This window comes from Podarcis melisellensis, assembly GCF_964234715.1.
Source record: "Podarcis melisellensis genome assembly, chromosome: 2".
Taxonomy (NCBI): domain Eukaryota; kingdom Metazoa; phylum Chordata; class Lepidosauria; order Squamata; family Lacertidae; genus Podarcis; species Podarcis melisellensis.
The window spans coordinates 91271260-91290114 of record NC_138529.1 but is presented as its reverse complement, the minus strand read 5'-3'; the positions used below and the strand labels follow the sequence as shown (position 1 = coordinate 91290114).

At 39.0% G+C, this 18855-nt stretch overlaps 1 protein-coding gene across 4 annotated transcripts in view; it reads left to right on the top strand.

Moving 5' to 3' along the window:
- LOC309364369 (contactin-4) overlaps positions 1-18855 on the top strand; it is a 528932-nt gene that overhangs the window by 43228 nt on the left and 466849 nt on the right. For all 4 annotated transcript variants that reach the window (XM_081901475.1, XM_081901476.1, XM_081901468.1 and 1 more), the window contains exon 2: positions 8360-8400. The gene's annotated coding sequence lies outside the window, so the exon portion shown is untranslated. The remainder of the gene's footprint in view (positions 1-8359; positions 8401-18855) is intronic.

Here is an 18855-nt window from a genome sequence, read left to right as displayed (position 1 = left end):
ACAGTAGATTTTAAGTTTCAGGTTTTCAAAAGTGTCTCACTCTCCAGTTTAGCTGTCATCACCAATCTATTGTGTTAATGACAATGAATGAATTCATGAATAGGAGTAGAGCCTGTGATCCAAATATTGTATGACAAAAAGCTGTGATGTACTTTATAATTTATCAAGTACAGCTGGAAGATGAGTTAAACATGGCATTCCTTTTGGGCAAAATCACTGTTTCCTTGCACAAGAGAGTCAGCTTTCCTCTTACTGGCCCATGTAGACTTAGGATGGGAGGGAACGGGCCTGTCAAGATCACAGTTTCATCTTCTGGTAGTGGAAAGGGGTGGAATGGAATGAAACTATAGTACCACACACTTTTTAAATAGTGCACTTTAGTAGGATTCACCATTAGTAGCCCTGAAATTGTAACATCACTAACATATTATTAAACATACTTTATATTAAATATTACCACTTGATGCTTATTTTCCAGTATGCCCAGTTAGTTCACTGGATTCAAATACATCCTAAGTTTTCTATATCAGGGGTTCCCAAACTGTGGACTTTACATTGGTAATCTTCACATTCTAGTTCTTGTATAAAGAAATCTACATCCTCCACTTTCAAGCAAACCATGGTTTCTGATAGAGACTCCAGCCCAGGCTCACTATCTTAATGTGGGTTTTCTTCATCATCATCCATTTGTTCCCTTCATAGAATTTCATATCAGAAACTCTGATTTTGAATGGATTGCAAATACATACAATTACCTTGAAGTATTGCTCAGGACCGCCTCTCTCCACATGAACCTACCTGGGACCCTGAGAACAACTTCTGAGGCCCTTCTTTATGTTCTTCCTACATAACAGGTCTGGAGAGTGGCAACATTAGAACGGGCCTTCTCTGTTGTGGCTCTTCATTTGTATAATGCTCTCCCCAGAGAGGTTCCACTGGCACCTTCATTATGCACCTTTAGGCGCCAGGAGAAAATGTTCCTCTTTAACTACGCCTTTGGCTGATTGACATCCGGTACCCTTTTGAAATGTGTTGTAGAAGGGGGAATTATTGGGTTGTTTTTGTTTTTATAATGTATATTATTTTTTTTATACCTACTATTTTATGTTGTGAACTGCCCTGAGATCTATGGTTATAGGGTAGTATAAAAATTTAATAAATATTAATAATAAAAATAATAATTAAGGATAAACTGGTGACTCTTCATGTTTGAGCCTTTTATGGTGCTAGAGTTCTCATCCTGTTCAACTGGATGCCTGTCGGAAGCTCACAAGCAGGATCTTATTGGTATGGAACAGGTTTTTCTTTGTAGACAGGATTCTTGAAAACCTCCTACACATTTTATTATGCCTTTAGCGAAAATTGCTTTATGCAAAAACATTTTCTGTTTGATAGACAGTTCTAGTACCAAGTCAAAATGGATAGCGATGGAATTCCCCATGGCTTTTGAGATTGCTAACATATACACAGAACAATTGGAAGATACATTTATGGAGTGGAGTCCACATTTTCCCCCTCCCTCCATGAAGTGTTTCCTAATTGATGTTCACGCTATTTCATATGAAATGGCGATCTTTCTTTGGGTACAGCTGAGAGAACAAACCTCAGTTCTGATGGGCAGAGTCATATTAAAAGAATGTCACTCGTATCTTTGAATCCAATGTCATACTACTGTTCTTGACATTTACAGAAGGATGGCTACGGAAATTTCTGAGAAGCTTATAGCTTCACACAGTCTTACTGTAATGCATTATATACTGTTGTATAGGAGAGCATTATGTTTGTTTCACGGTAATTTCATAGTTATGACTCCCAGCGTGATCTCTGCTTGTGAAAGATGCAAGCACTTGAGTTGACGGAAGCTGACATACACTTGTTCTAAAGTGAAATTGCTTTGGACTTGCTGAGTAGAGGGTGTTAACATAGTTTAAATGCATTAGATTTTAAGTGTAGAAATATGGTTTCTGTGTGGCCTATAAAGATATAAGAACAACAAACACCTCAAATGTGTATCTACAACAGTGGCGCATACTGTATTTCAAAGAAAGATGGGTGAATTAATTTTTCAGTGCAGTGGAATTAAAAAACCCTCATCTTTCCTTATAGCTGATCCTTCTAAAGAGAGAAAAAAGCCTATAAGCTTCAATTCAGGCTTTTTTTTCGGTTTTGAAAAGTCTCATGGTTTGTATATTTATTCTTGTTCAAACACACATCTGCAGGCACAGACAAATATTACTAAAGTAACAAAATCAAAGTGGACAAAATACACTAATAAAATCACAACAAACTTACATTTTATTAGTGCTATTAGCAATGAACACCATATGTCATGGAACTTCTCAAATTAATGTGATGAAAGGCTAAAAAAAACTAGAAAAAGTGAATAAGTGAGCAATGGGAATAGAGTTTTCAAAGCTATGAATGCTTGAAAACCTATTTTTTGTTATTTTAGCTTTATTTTGTACACATAGCATCTTTTAGTGATTCCCACTCAGATCTGGGATGATGGAAGTGCCTAATAGGTCTTAGAAACTATGGATATTCAGTGAACTGCACAACTATATTATGTGCCCAATAATGTTTTCAGGTTTTGGTGTTAGACTAGCAGTGGCCCTTCTTCCTGGATGCCTGCTTTGCAAAATACTTTTGAACCTGCAGGCTTGTTCAAAAATAGTTTGCAGCATGACTGGAGGTTCCAGTATTTGGGTTCTTGAGCAGAAGGTCTGTTGCTGGAGGTCCTCCCTGAATTTGACATGGTGCCTTCCAGTAGTGCTCCACCAGTAATGGGGCCAAAACTGGAGCATTCCGGGGAGATGTCTGGGTGGCCAGGGACCCATGGAATCCTCAGCTCCCTTGTGGGAAACTACTGCCGCTTGAGAGCTGGCACAATTAATTCATTCCCATTGGATGCAATGGGAAGGGGGAAGGGGGGGGAAATGGTTGTCTCCACCTTCTGCCTTAGCCAGTGTTGGCAGGGCTTAGGAGATGAAGGTTGCTGTTCTGCAGATTACCCTCCGCTGCTAAGATTTCTTTGTGGTTGTCTGTGCAAAGGGGGAAAGGGAGAAATCCCACTGGGCATTTGCAAAGCCTTGGACCCCAGTTCCAGATTACAGCCTGTATGTGATACTTTGGGTAGATCCTTTTGTTGATCATCAAGACAGCATTGTCTTGGGCTGCCATATATCCAGATTTCAAAGGTGGAATTGACGTCTGGGGGGATTTCCAAAAGGCGTCGCTTTGTCCTGGATCTTAGGCAAGTCAATTGAAAAATCGACAACTTTGAAAGCTCAAAGCTCACCAACTTCCAGGTTTTCCTTAAAAATCCTCAACAATTTTGGTGATGTCCTGATTTTTACTTTTTGAAATATGGCAACCCTAGCTTTGTCTTTAGCTTGCTTTATAAACTGCTTGACAACAATCAGTCCTCATCACATTGGTTCATATGAACATATGTGTTCAAATGAATTGCCTCCAGTAGTATGAACCTTTAGAGTTTATATCAAAGTCTACATAGCTATTACACAAATATTTGCCTTCTTGAGCCCTTGTTATGTACAGATTTGGGTAGAGCTCAGTCTCTGTCTCTCGAAGCCTCGGTGTTATTCCCATTCCAAGAGGCCTCAATTCCGCACACTTCAGATCAAGCCATAATGCTTGAGCTGGAAGAAAACTTCCCTCCAGCTAATCTGAATGAAAGCTACAACAGTGCAGAGAATAAAAGATGTGGCACTAATACTGCAGAAACCGGGCTGCTGCTCTCTCTTGGAGTTTATGAACATGACTCACAAGTGCTGGCTAAGACATGTCAAAATTGGTCTCCAGGTTAGTCTAATTATATGTGCGTAGTACATACTGTTATGATGGAGCTGTAACCCTTCCATTCTGAAACAGTAACACATAATTCTACCTCCAAAATTATAGCTAGCAAAATTGTTAAATAAGCTAGGAAGTAAGTGAGTAGACTAATGAATCCAGTAGGAGCTTTACTTCAAGGTTCAATTAAAGGCAAGGGATAGGATATTCTTTTCTTTCTATTTTTTGCAGGGGAAGAGAATAGCTTCTAAACATACTTTGGTACTTCTATATAGCTACTTATTTTTTGCTGTGCACGTTGAGTTGCATTCTCATGGCAGTTTATTCCTTTCCTCAGTGTTTCTCTGTTAATTTCCTTCTTATATCCTTCTTATATTTGAGCTTTCACACGAGCTAAATGCACTTCCAGAGACAACACAAAATATAGCTCATGCCATTTGTTCCCAGAAAAAAATAATCTGCTTGTAAATAACATGTTCCTTTGCTACTACATCTTTACTTGCTCCACATCACATATTGCATTAGGTATGGGGTGGGTGTGTCAGCTGGGCCAAATGTCATGCACAGGTGATGTGCTGTCAGGCTGCCAGAAAAGCCCTTCTGTCTGTTGTCCCATGCTGTAAGCAGAAACAGACACACTGCTTCTCAGTAATTAACTTTATTGCTCAGTAGCCAAGGAGTCAGCACATGACACATCCATCAGATAAGCAAGTCAGTTGCAGAAGCTAAAGTCCCTCTTCATCCCTTATTTATACCTCCCTCCTTGCATTTTTTTTGCTGTGACTCGGCTTTTATTAATTGTTCTAGCCTTTTCTCAACCCTTCAATCCTGCGCTGAGAGCGAGGGAGGGGAAGGAACCAAATCAGGACTGTATTGTAGAGCAGGAGGCACAGCCCTTGTTCATTCTCTATCAGCGTCTGTGGCTACTACAAGCCTCTCCCCTTCACCCAGCGGCGTAGCTAGCCAATCGGGTGCCTGGTTCAGCTGTGTGTCCTGTAGCCGGGAGCAGGGCGAACCGCCCATGGGGGTGGGGTAATCTGCCCCCCTGGGGGTGGGGAGATAAGCCTGTGGGGGCGGGGTGAGCTGCCCATGGGGGCGGGGAGAGCCTCTCCGACGCCTCCCCCTCAGCTTTAGGACGGCTGAGGGAGAGGCAGTATGCAGACGCAAGTCCCATGCTGACTTTTCAGGCAGTGCGAAACCTGCAGGCACCTAAGCCACCACGTCACTCCTAAAAAGTTTCGTGAACCCATTTTTTATTTTAAAAAGACTCATTTTGTCACACACTCCCCTCAGTGATGACACCCTGCTTTTAGAAATGGAAACCTACTTTTAGAAATGGAAAGGACCCACCTCCCTTTTAAGTAGACAGTATGTAACTAAAGAACATGTTCTCCTTCATACGAAGAAATAATCCAGTATTGTTTTTTTGCAACTCCTGCCTAGCAGCTCTTCATAAACATATTTTGCCTGCTCCACCAACCAACCAGCCAACCAAAACCACATTACCCTTTGCTTTTAGGCAAGCTCTCTCCCCTGTATCCACTCATACCTAGACTGTGAAGAGCTGTATTTAAGGGGGAAAGCATCTGTTTTGCATGATGAAGATTCCAAGGTTCAAACCCTGGCATCTCCAGATGAGGCTGAGATTGGCCCCTGCCTGAAATCATGGAAATTGTGGAAAAGCCACTGTCAGTCATTGTAGACAGTACCAGGTCAGATGGTCCAATGCTCTGACTTGGTATAAGCTAGCATTCTGTGTTCCTGTGTGTTCATTCTGGTACACCCAACAATCCATTCTCAATAGCTAGGAAGAAAACACAGTGAACACAACGATTTCCTCTGGCAGAGTACAATCCAGGTTTTGTCCTACCTGCTTCTTGGCAACATCTGCATTCTTCACAAAATAGCCCAGTGGGAGCAGTTCGTATAAAACCTATATTTATATCTTTTATCTTAAGCAGGGGGTTGGGGAAAGAGGCCAGTGATCTCTAGACAGTGCTTTATTTCTGACAGAATGCCATCACTCCCTGCTCCACAATTGGCAGCCATTGTGCGCTGTGACACTTTTATCTAGATGTAAGTACTGACGCCCCATTTCTTACCAAAAAAGCACTGGATCAAGCTAGTTGTTCACCTGCAGGTTCTGGTGCAAGTCCATGGAAATGTGGGGCGAGGGATGAAGAGGACCTCTAGAAAATGAGAGGCGAGTATGAAGGAGCAGAACAGGCTATGCATTCAAGTGCGAAGTGAAGGAGTTTGAAAATGGTGTTGCAGTTTCCTGCTCTGTATGTTTTAGGTGTTCTTTTCTTCGCATATGGAGAGAAGCAGATTGGCTGTTCTCTGTGGCTTTGTCTTGGGATGTCAGAGAATTCCACCAGAAACAGGAATGGAAATTGCTAATATTTGCTTAAATCCAGAGAAGTAATCAATCCAGTGAATGTGATTGTTGTTTTCATTCCACAAATGGTACCTAATTGATTAATTCCCGCCTCCTTTGTCATTATGTTTCCCTTGCATTAAAATAAATGGAGTTGAATAACATAATTAATTATATAAAAACACTTAAGAAATAGGTTAGTTTGAGAAATAGTGACTGGCTGACATGACTGACATGAGATGTGAACCTTGGTGTCATCAGTCCTAGTCTCACTAACCACTATGCTCTACTGGTTTCCCAGTGATTTAATTTCACAGAAATGGTTAACTACAAGTGTTCGTGAATATATATATATATAAATCTCCTTTTTGGAATTTTAGATTTTATCTCCAGATTTTATGACCTTGTGTGATGATGTGCATGTCGTGTCCCCCCCCCCCCCAGTTCCCTCAAGCTGTTTGTTCTACTCCTGGATACACTACTGTAACTTCATAATATTAGGAAATGGACAAAAAGGATCACAATACATTTATGGAATAATACAGTGTAGGAACACTTCATGGAACAGTCTTTCTGTTTCATGCAGCTACATGATCTGTCAAGGGAGTCATTCTAAATCTTCTTTCTGGCCACTTGATGGAGGCAACAGCTTAAATACTTTGATCTGTTTTTAAATTGATGCTCAAGGTAGTTGGTTAGATGCTGATTTGTACTGTAGTTTTGTGAGTTGTGTTTGTAGTCTCCATGTTGTGTGTCTGATGAACTTTATGTATTATAAATATACAGCGAAAACCATTTGCTGGAATAACAATTACAACCCATCATTGCTGCTAAACACTGAACTAGGATCTATTTGGCTATATCCTAGAATGAGAAGTTTAGTAGAATGCAAATATTCTTAAGTGATTCATATTTTAACATTTACCGAGGTAGCAGCATGATTTTAAAGTAAAAAAGAAAACGGACATGGGTAAAAGCAGTGTATATCTTCTTTAAAAAGTAAAATAAAATCTTAGTTCTCCATTCAGGTAGATAGCCATGTTGGTCTGGCGCAGTCGAAATAAATAAAAAAATAAAAAAATTGTCCAGTAGCACCTTAGAGATCAACTAAGTTTGTTCTGTGTATAAGCTTTCGTGTGTATCTGAAGACGTGTGCATGCAGAACAAACTTAATTGGTCTCTAAGGTGCTACTGGACAATTTTTTAATTTTTTAAAAATTTATTTCGACTTAGTTCTCCAGTTTTGATTAAAATCACACTTATTCCTGTGGTACCAACTTCATGACCACCCACTTTTCATATTCACTACATCCTAAGCAGCAACTTCTTTTTTGTAGTAATTCCATCCCAGTTTCCATGAAAGGCACCAAAATCCAGCATAAAGGCTCTCCTGACGATCACTTTTGGGTTTTAAATCCAGAATTTGGACCCAGTCACTTTGACCCTGGTCATTTTAAGGGAAACACATGCTGAGATTCTTTGTGCAGCTGGAGACTGTTAGTTCCAGCTTTGAGACTGCTGACTTTGGCACGCTGAGAGCATCTGGGCAAACAAGAGAAGCGGAAGGTTCCAGAGGGGCTTGGCAGGCTGAAAAGAGCTTGTTCTGCCCGAAGTCAGTTTTGGACAGCTGGGTGTTGAGTCCAGGCTGCCGAATGATGAGGTTCAAATAGCTACAGGTGGAATAGCTGAACTCAGAGCATTGAGAGCTGTGCACACAGGAGGCCTGAGAGTAGCGCATAGCTGTCAAGAGCTGCTCAAGAGAGAATAAAGAGGTAACTCAAGTAGAAGGAAGGAAGCAGTGATTCATAGAGTGGAATAATCCAGGGGAGTGCTCGGTTTGGCATTTTTTGTTTTTAATTCATGATTTTGCTATGCTAAATTAGCCTTGTGCATGTAGATAAATATTCAGATCCCTTTTGTGTACAGGAGGAATATTCGGAGGAAAGCTAATTCTTGTAAGAATAGCGTAATGTTTCTAAGCAACAGAAACATTACTCTTGCTCAATTTTATAATTTGTATTGATTCATAATAGCACCTCCAAACAATTTTCAGGGAAATGGATCAGTCTGCTTATATTCACTGTTTTTAAAATTGAAGGCTGAATCTAATTAGTAAAATAACTTTTTTTAATCAATACACATGGTAACATTACATATATGTTCTTACAGGTGATGGTGAACTGAAACAGGACTCTGTATCATGCCTTGAAGTAAGTAGAGTTTGTATCTTAGAGTTGTTGCTTATTCTATCGCATCATAATGATTTATCTCTTAATATTTTGTCCCAAGCTTCTTCTGAAAAATGGCAACTTGTGATGACAGATGGGTCTGTACAAATGCTTGTTTATTTTCATCTGAGGCAAGATCAGGGAAGAGGGAATGTTCACACGATAAGTTATGGGGAAAAAAAACACTTTAACCTATCATTTGTTCAGACTTACAATGTGAGATTCAGAATTTGAACTGAGTTGAATTAGAGGTTGGCAGTCACTGAGTGAATCAGAAGTTCTGGACAGATTCACATAGACCCTACTTGGTACCTTAGGTTGATAGCGTTGGGAGTGTGGAGCAATATGAGAGAATAATTCCTTAGATATAAAGGTAAAAGTACCCCTGCCCGTACGGGCCAGTCGTGACCAACTCTGGGTTTGCGCACCCATCTCGCTTAAGAGGCCAGGGGCCAGCGCTGTCCGAAGACACTTCCAGGTCACGTGCCAGCGTGACGAAGCTGCTCTGGCGAGCCTGCACCAGCGAAGCACACGGAAACGCTGTTTACCTTCCCACGATAAAGCAGTACCTATTTATCTACTTGCACTTGAGGGTGCTTTCGAACTGCTAGGTGGGCAGGAGCTGGGACCGAACGACGGGAGCTCACCCCGCCGCGGGGATTCGAACCGCCGACCATACGATCGGCAAGTCCTAGGCGCTGAGGTTTTACCAACAGCGCCACCCTTACCTTAGATATACTTTCAAGCTATTTTTTTTTTTTTTTTGCTAAAGTTTATGAAATCTGTACGTTTTGGGGGAAAGCAGTTTTGAAATACTGTGACTTCAGAATAGGCATGATCCAATCCAGAAAGTTGTTTTGAAGTAGCTCAGTATGTAGAGCACATTCTTTTTCCCCACTCAACAATACATTTACAAACAGTAAAATGCCTAAAAATAAGAGGAAATATATTGGGCCTAAAGTTTGAAGGCCAATTCTTTGCTAAAAGACGAGTTTCCTTATATCAGTCATAGTCTATTGAAGGAGGTTATGCCATTGCAGTATTGGTACATTCTTGGTCCTAATTGGTATAAATGTGGGTCCTCTACTAAGTGATAGAACACCTGCTTTACATGCAGAATGTCCAAAGTTCAGTCCCTGGGATCTCCAGGTAGGTCTAGAAGAGCCCCTGCCAGTCAGTGTAGATGATAATGAGGAAGTTAGGTCAACAGTCTGAATCGGTATAAGGCAGCTTCCTGTGTTCCTCGCTTGTATAAACTGTTATTTTGTCAAATCAGTTCCATGATTTCTCAAGGAAATTGAGTAAACTTTGATTTCACGTGAAGATAATTTTACCTTCGAGTTACACTAAGATGGTTGAATGCTAACTACCTTGCTCGTTCCCTAATGTGGTCCCTATGTCCCCTGAGAGACAGGTGACACTTGAGAAAGGTGTGGGATTGCTACTGAAGAGTGAAGATGGGTGGAAGATGCAGAACCCACCCTTGTGCAACTATATATGCCATCTTCATGCACTAGTATCTGTTCGAATCCAGCTCATTGCAGATTTGCAGATTATTTAGATGTGAGGGAGAGATGCATGAGTGAATTGTATTTCCTGTTGTTGTGCAGCTGATGTGATGTTCACAAAGGATGTTGAATAAGGGAAGTTATAGACTCCACATAAAAATCTAATGAGCAGTTTATGTGCTACAGTAGTTTATAAAGACATACAGAATTGCTGAGCTTGAAGTTCTATATGGGACGAACTAAAGTGTTGAAACCACGGCTGCTACAACTTTGTTATTGTTACTAAAAAAAAATCATCTTAAGAATAAGTATGATAAATCCTTGAAAGTAGTTTTTATTGCACCAACTCTTTTTGAAGGAGCTCTTGTCTGCAGCTACGTGCCAGGCTACTTCTGTATTCTGCGCAGTCTACAAAGTCTTCACAATCATCTTTTGAAAGCTAATATGTAGGGGATTTTGAAATTTTGAAATCAATTAATAATCTACTGAATCATTTCCCCAGTGCTCTTCTTTTACTCTCAGATTTTATTACTCTGTCTCTACTGAGTGGTTGCAGACGAGCAGATCATTAAAATATTTATTTTGTCAATTGTTCTCCTTTTTCCAGATTTGAATTATTCATATGTTTCTCTTGGGTTGCTAGCATGTTGTTGAGAATGCTAATTGACCTTATTTTATTGTTTGAAATAATAAGAGAATTGAAGACATTTTTTTTTCTGAACCAGACGATTCAGTTTCAACTCAAGATGTCTTTTCCAAAACATTTTCCCACTTCTTTCTATTTCCCTCTTCTGTTGTGCATTGTTTAGATAGTTTTCAATTTCCAAATATGAAGAAAGGATTTTTATATTTAATGCAGGATTTTTAGATTCTCTTCTAAGAAGTGCAGTGCTGGGAATTCTGCAGTTAATGCTGGATGCAGTGTTTTGGCACACTGAGAACTCTTCATATGCATTATCTCAGTAATCCTTTCAGTTGACCTACAAGTTAGATCAGTATTATTATCCCCATATTGCTGTGGGTGGCTGAATATCATCTAGCACGTTCATAGCACAGATGTAAAATTTGAACTGGGAAATTTTCACAGCTCATATTGTAACACTTATCTGTCTGTCTGTCTATCTATCTATCTAATGTTCACCCTGCTTTTCAAATGAAAGAGGCCCCCAGATTGGCTTATAAATATCAGTAATAAGACAGTCCTTGCTCATAGGCTTATAATCTACATGACACAAAAGGAAAAGCAATTTGGAGGGAGAAAAAGCAGATTTCAGAACTAGTTATTAGTTAATGTTTTAAAAGGGATCCAGGTTGGTTGTTCCGGGAGAGTTTGTAGAAATCATCATTAAATATAGAATCACCAAGCGTACAGAAGAACAAGTCTGGCTGAAGAAGAAAACAGCATGGCGTCTGCAAGAATAAGCACAATAGAGTTCTTTGAATGTCAATGAGCATATAGATAAAGATGATCCAGTCAACACTGTGTGCTTAGACTTTTCAAAAAGAATTTGATGAAGGCTTGCAACTTTTAAGGAAAGTTACTTCCTGAAATGATTACCTGTTTTAGTAATATCTGTATTTCTCCATGTAAATCTTTTCTACTTCCAAGTGAATACCAGTAAAAGGTAAGAGGAGAGGGTCTTATACCCACGGATATCTGAACAAGTGCCCTGTATGTGAACCTGCTGTTTACTGATTCTCTTAGATAGTTTAGTGTTGTCTTCTTCAATTTCATTTGCAAATCAAATATGGTCCAAACCCAATTTGTTTTACATGGCATTTTTTTGCCTACAGTATTTTTCCATATTTCATGATATACGAGTAGCACTGTGGTTTACAAGTGAGCATTTAGTCTTCTCTGCAATCATTTTGCAGCTGCTGAATATTTATATTCTTACATCAAGCATACATGAATCCTACTATAATTCCTTAATGCAAATGTGACATTTTATGCTGACTTTGTAATATGCAAAGAACGTTCTGCTGAAGTATGATAAATTCTTTAAAAAAAACAAACCCCATTCCTGACCCCCTTACTTAGTACAAGTCTTTACTGTCATTGGCTTTCCCTGTTTCACTTTATATTGTGTGTGACCCTTGGAATGTAAAAGTGTAATTTGTGTCCTTGTGCAAGTAATTTCCTTTATGTTTGGTGGGTCAGCTGGATGCTTTCCTAAAATAAAATTTGATCCACTAACTACTCTGATCTGATCCCTAATGAATGATTAGTGTTATTGGTTCTCCTGGAGAACTTAGGAGTTTCTTCTTCAGCATAGCTTTATTTGTTTCCATTCTTTGGTCCATGGTATACGTGGTGTCTGCTGGACTTTTTATTCCCTTGTATTAACAATATTTCCATTTTTGTTGCTCAGTTCTCCTTCTTTACTTTCCAGTTTCTTTGCCACATAATTCCTTTTAAACCACCTTGACATTTCTATGATCAGCTGTGCTTGATTTGTAAGGACATTTCCACATTCAAAATTCACCAGAATAAAACTTCTCCAGTGGTTCTTTACATGCCCTTCTTATGGCTGGGTCATTAGTTGATACTTTTGGTAATTGTGGTGAGCTTGGCACTATGTATTCTGCATTCTGTATAGCACTAGGCCTTAAGAACTTAAAAGACACGTTGGATCAGACCACAATATCTGGTTTATCATACTTCTTCCCACAGAAAGGCTGCAAGCAGGGCATGAAGGTGACAGCACTTTCCTGCTGTTTTCTTCCTAGCAACTGATTAATATAAACTCAGAATTTGGCTAATTGCAAAATTTGGCTTGCACAAACTGTGGCAGTGTGAAGGGCTCCTGTTCACAAAGCCAGTCTGGCTTACATCACTATTCTAACCCCCCCCCCCTTCAGCTGATAACCAAAATGCTGTGGTTACTGAATATGCTGTCTTCATTAGTGTTTTGGTGTTGTTTGGGGAGATGATGCAGGTAATATGCAAACCAGTGACACTGACCTGCTGTCCAGCATTTCCTATAATGGCCTTATTCAGATGCTATATTAAACCATAGTTTGAAACAAAATTTCACACAATGCTGCTCCCCTACAATACCTCAGCCAAAACAAGCCAGACTTTGGTTCACTGTATTGTCTGATCCAAGATACTTGATTTGTTTCCTCCAAACAAATCATGGGTGATAGATAACCGAGGTTGTTTTTTCCCCTTTGCTTAATGCTCATAGCTCATTTGTAAGAAAACAAGCCATGAGCCTAGGTTAGGCGAGATAACAATTCAGGCTATGCTTCTTGATCTGAGGCATGGCAGCAACAGGAGTGAGGGAAGAAACAATGGTTTAATGTGATGTGTGAGCCAAGCCAGTATCTAAAGTAGAAAATTTGTATTTTCCCCTGCAGACCAATGGGCAAGCTGCAACCACATTAGGACATCTGGCAGTTCACAGTAGGAAGACATGTGGAAGTTAAGCTTCAGGTGTTGTTCATACCAGGCTTCAAGTTAAAACTGTACAATCATAAATTAAATCACAAAAAATAAGAGAATAAAATCATGTAGATTTTTTAAAAGAACAAGAGCAAATGAACTACTGAGAGAGAGAACTAGAGGTAACCTTCCAGCCTAAAGGTAAATGTTCTTATCCATTATTTAGAATTACATTATGTGGTGACCCAAGGAGGACCTCTGGCTAGATTGGAACCACAACTGACACAAAGTTTTGCTCCATGCAATAGATGTCCCACAAAAAAGTTTCCCCATATAAGGCCTCATTTGCAGATTTTAATGTTTGAGGATGTTTGTATGCAGGATATTACAAAGAAACATGGACAACACAGAACAGAAGTTACCCGTGGTTCCTGACACCCTGCCTCTCCACCATCAAATAATGGCTTTCATTAATACCATAGAAGTTACTACTTCCAGTGATAGGCTTGTCTTTTGCTTCATTCTTTGTGGTATCATTGCAGTGATTTGGTTTAATGAAATAACATAGTTACTGTATAGGCATTCCCTGTGTCTTAATTTAAATTCTACTCAAGTACTCTCTATTTTAATGCAATACTTATTTGGATTAGTATTCTGAAGTAGTGTCAAACATCAAATACAGTTAATTTTCTCCCATATAACTAGATTTCTGTATTAAAAAAGTGTAAGCTCTCTGGGAGAAAGAGAAAATGCTTGAGTTTTTAGAAATTGTGTAGACATACCCTCAGGTTAAACAGAGAGCACAAGCACCCAACAGAAGTCACCTTAATGTTTCTGCTATAGACTGCTTTGTCACATGTATGTCTCAATGAATCACACAACCAAGTATTGTGCTTCCCATGGATTCAGTGTGATGTTTGGCCATGATAAAATCTCTGCTTATCCAGGGATCACATTAGATGCCCTAATCTGTTTCATAGGGCTGCAATTTGGGGATGAGAGAATAAAAAAGATGTAAAGCACATTGTACACTGAACTATGGTGTTGAAATGATTGATAAGTAGTCACTTATTAGGCTTGGCTAAGCTGGACGCTGCTGTGCTTTGTTGCTAGATATATAATGTAAGGTGGGAGTTCTGTCACAAAATTCAAGTTTTTGTATGTGTGAGTTCTCATCAGGGCAGCACTACTGAAGTCACCATCTGATCTCAGCGAGCTAGCCAGCATTATTATATTTTCAGCAAATAGTGAATTGCTTCTTTATAGTTTGTTGTATGCTGCATCCTGGAACCTTCAGGGTTTAAGCTTGTATGCTACATCTAGAGATGATGTAACTGGAGAAGGATGTCCAGACGATTTGCCATCTATGACTTGCTCTTGAATTCTGTTTATTGATTCTTGTTGCTCAAGCACATAATGCTCCAAAAACCAAACCAAGTGCCTATTAAGTCAGCAAGTGTCGTTGCATGTTTAGAAAGGAGAAAAATAAATCTGTATTAAGCAAATCCACTTTTCTGCACTTAGCTCAGGATGCTGAATAGAGATCATTATGGCTTTCTAGGAAAGCTAAGAACTAATTCAGTTAAATATGGACTGCAAATAAACATTGCCACAAACTGCTGTCACCAGCAATTGATAATGGTGATGAGTTTTTAATCTGTATTGCACAAATGGCTATTATTATTTTTTCTTAAAAAAGGCTTCCAATCTGTCCACTTCAATTGTGGGTTTAGGGATTTTGTATTATCAATGTAATTTCTGCTGAAATGAAAATAACACATGATGATAGACATAGCGTGAAATATCCAGCTATTGTACTGTGTGCTTTGTATATAGCATATTTGAATGAGACATGTGTTAAATATGTCTTTATTGAAACATTTACTAAGTGTGATGGTGGTGGTATAAAATTGTCTCCATGTAGAGCACTGTGAGTTGGCCAGTTTTCTGGCACATCCATTGAGAAGTGGCCAAAATACACCAGTTTAATAATGTTTCTTCATGGAGCAGTTTGTGTTGTTCTGTCAATTGCTTCCCTTTCACCTACAGTTTGTGTTCCATATGTTGTCTTGCCCATTTCAGTGCATCAAAAAATGGAGGAAATTGCAGGGGATTGTTTTTCTGAAAACCCAATGAGTATTTACAGTCTTTTCAGCATTTAAATTGGGAAGGTTATTATTCTACCCAATCTCAGGACCTGATTTTCTCTTCCTGGTTAACCATTTTCCTACAATGAAGATGGCTCCTTCCAGATTGAGGAGTCTTGTAGCTGCTGTAGTTACAAGTAAGTAGATTGTAATGATTGACTGGCAGCATTCCGGGATATCTAACGGAGAAATAACTTCTTAAAAATAAGAGAAAAGTAGGGATGAGGGGGAAATTCAATTCAGTCTGCATCCTAGATTCATACTTTCTGAAACAATTCATGAATTGAACCACAGATGTCATGTGAAAGCCACACTTCTCTGAATTTTGCAGTGTAGTTCTACAGCCAAGGAATGTGCACAAAAATGCATATACTAAACTGTAAATTAAAAATTTGTATACAGATAGAAATAAAATATGAAAATGCATTATATAAGAGGAAATTGCTTTGCATATATCAGACAAAAAATGTATATTAAGTAAAGTTCACAATGAAAGAATGATGATGATGAAGAAGATGAATATTTGAAGATTCAGGACAGATAAAAGAAAGTGCTTCTTTATGCAGCACATAGTTATCTGGAACTGACTCCCACAGTGATGGCCACCTACCTAGATGGCTTTAAAAGAGCATTAGACACACCTGAAGGCAGCAATGCTTCTGAATACCAGTTGCTGGAAACAATGGGAGAAGATTGTGCTCTTGTGCTCAAAACCTGCTTGTAGGTTTCCCAAAGGCATTTGGTTGGCCACTGTAAGGACAGGATGCTGGGCTAGATCAATGGCCTGATTCTGCAGGTCCTTTTTATGATTTTTTAATTGTTCTTCATACTTTTTAATTCTAGAATGTTGTGTACATGTAAGCAAAGGGAAATGCTTGATCTAAGTGTTCCAACATTGCAAGGAGGGGAAAACGAGTGAAGTTTCTTTAACAAATATGTTCATGTTGTAACTATTAGTCTGAATTGCATTGTTGAGAAAGTGAACATTGTTGAGAATTGTTGAACAAGTTGACATTTTCAGTTGTGGAGAAAATCTGCTAAGTGGAAAAACAAGTATGCATAGTCCTGACACCAAAGAGATTCAGTCACAAATTGCTTACATGTAAGGGCAGCCAAGCACTTCCATTGCACTCGTGAGTGATGTTTTTAAGGCTGTTCCTTCTTGTTATTATTACAATCAAATGTAAAGCAAGTCAAACAGAAGTTGCCTTTTTAAACTGCTCAAAAGTAAGGAGCTAGAGTTCTAATGTGTCCAAAAGTGGCTAGAGTTTAAACATAAAGAGCTCTGGGCTAAACTGATTTTTAGTAAATAAAGGAAGGTAAGGAGTTTTTAGTTAAGAGCTGCTGCTGTCATTAAAAGTGCTTTTGATGACCTGGTTTGTAAAGAAGTTCACTATTGTGAAAAATAAAATGTTGGGGTGCTAGAAGGAAAAGGGTGGAGAGATACTGGGTCTGAAAAGCATTTCATGGAAAGAGGTATTTTACTAAGATGGAATTTCTTCCCTCAATAATACTTATCTAGTGTACCTATTACATTATTTTTCATGACAGAAAGCGGTTCATTTTTGGTGCTTGGCTGATTAGTTACAGATCCTCAGATATTTCCAGTACTGGCAGACTTCTGGTTTGTTCTGTTTCCCCATGCGGTACAGTGGTAGCTCGGTTTACATACGCTTCAGGTTACAGACTCCGCTAACCCAGAAATATTACCTCAGGTTAAGAACTTTGCTTCAGGATGAGAACAGAAATCGTGCTCCGGCGGCGCGATGGCAGCAGGAGGCCCCATTAGCTAAAGTGGTGCTTCAGGTTAAGAACAGTTTCAGGTTAAGTACAGACCTCCGGAACGACTTAAGTACTTAACCTGAGGTACCACTATAGTGGAGAATTGGTCTTTCCTGAGGGTAGAACAGTGGTTCACAACCTCCTCCCACAGACCACTTGATGATTCTGGTGGACCACTGAATTGTTTTTCTGCCTGTTGAAACAATGCTAATGCACTGTGCTAGATGTTGTATGGTTTCTAGTTATATTTTTATTGCGTCTTCTATTTCTCATGTCATATTTTTTATAAATTCTAATACAATAAAATACAAAATGAGAAATAAAACAAGAAATAAAAATAGATTACAATTAAAAACACATGCAAATATTTTTATGCAGACTTGCCACGGACCAACTGAATGAAGCTTGTGGGCCACTGGTGTTCTGGGAGCCATAGTTTGGAAATCCCTGAGATAAGAGTATTTTGCAAAAGCAAAATTTTAGATGTAGATTCTAAGATGTGAAATTTTCAACTGCAGAATCACTTGATTGAGTAGGCATAGCCCAGTTTTTGACTCTAGGTTCAAGCTGGGAGACTTCTGTCATAGACTTGTTCAAGGACTGAGAGGAGACCTGCTTTTCCTCTAACGTTAGTGAAACAGACAAATAGAAACCCAGTGAGATGGATCTGTTGCTACAATGTACTGTTTGACACTCCAAGGCCAGACACATTCACATAAAATAAGTCTACTTATGAAAAACTGACATTTTGGGATGAAAACTCTGTTAGACCTCCTTTAGCATATTAGTATGGGCAGGAACATTGGAACATCTATAGCTGTATTTCATTATTCTATTTAGTACTCTCCATTTTTGGTCCAAAGGACTCCCAGAATGACATACAGTGGTACCTTGGGTTACAGATGCTTCAGGTTACAGACTCCACTAACCCAGAAATAGTACCTTGGGTTAAGAACTTTGCTTCAGGATGAGAACAGAAATTGCGCAGCAGCAGCGCAGCACCAGTGGGAGGCCCCATTAGCTAAAGTGGTGTTTCAGGTTAAGAACAATTTCAGGTTAAGAACTGACCTCCAGAACGAATTAAGTTCTTAACCCGAGGTACCGCTGTAAATTAATAAAAGAACAAAGCGAAACAATAGAGATACTATGCAATAAAACAATACATAGTGCTTAAAATATCACAGCAAAATAATGCATGGCTGAGTAAAATAAAAATAAAAATTAACAGCATCATTCCATCAGCCTTGCAGTGAAAAAAGACAGTATCCACAAAGAAGATTTGTATTGATTAAAATGTCCAAGGTGGTTTTGTAGATGTCAAAGATATTGACAATTTCAACCCATATTTGCTGCATTAAAAACAAATGCCTCAGAAGGTAGACAACTGTCACCATGTATGTGTCCTCATAAAGTATGGAGGGCAAGAGATCTTGCTGTTCATGCTTAAAATGTGAAAGGCAACATCAGGAATATCATAAAAGGGTTGCATATTACTTACACTTTCTCATTCATGCTACATGCCTTGGAAATTGTTGTGGTACTCTTTGAATTATAGAAATATAGAAAGTAGCAGGATATGGTTGCTTATGCCTTTCTGTTAGTCTTCTTTGAC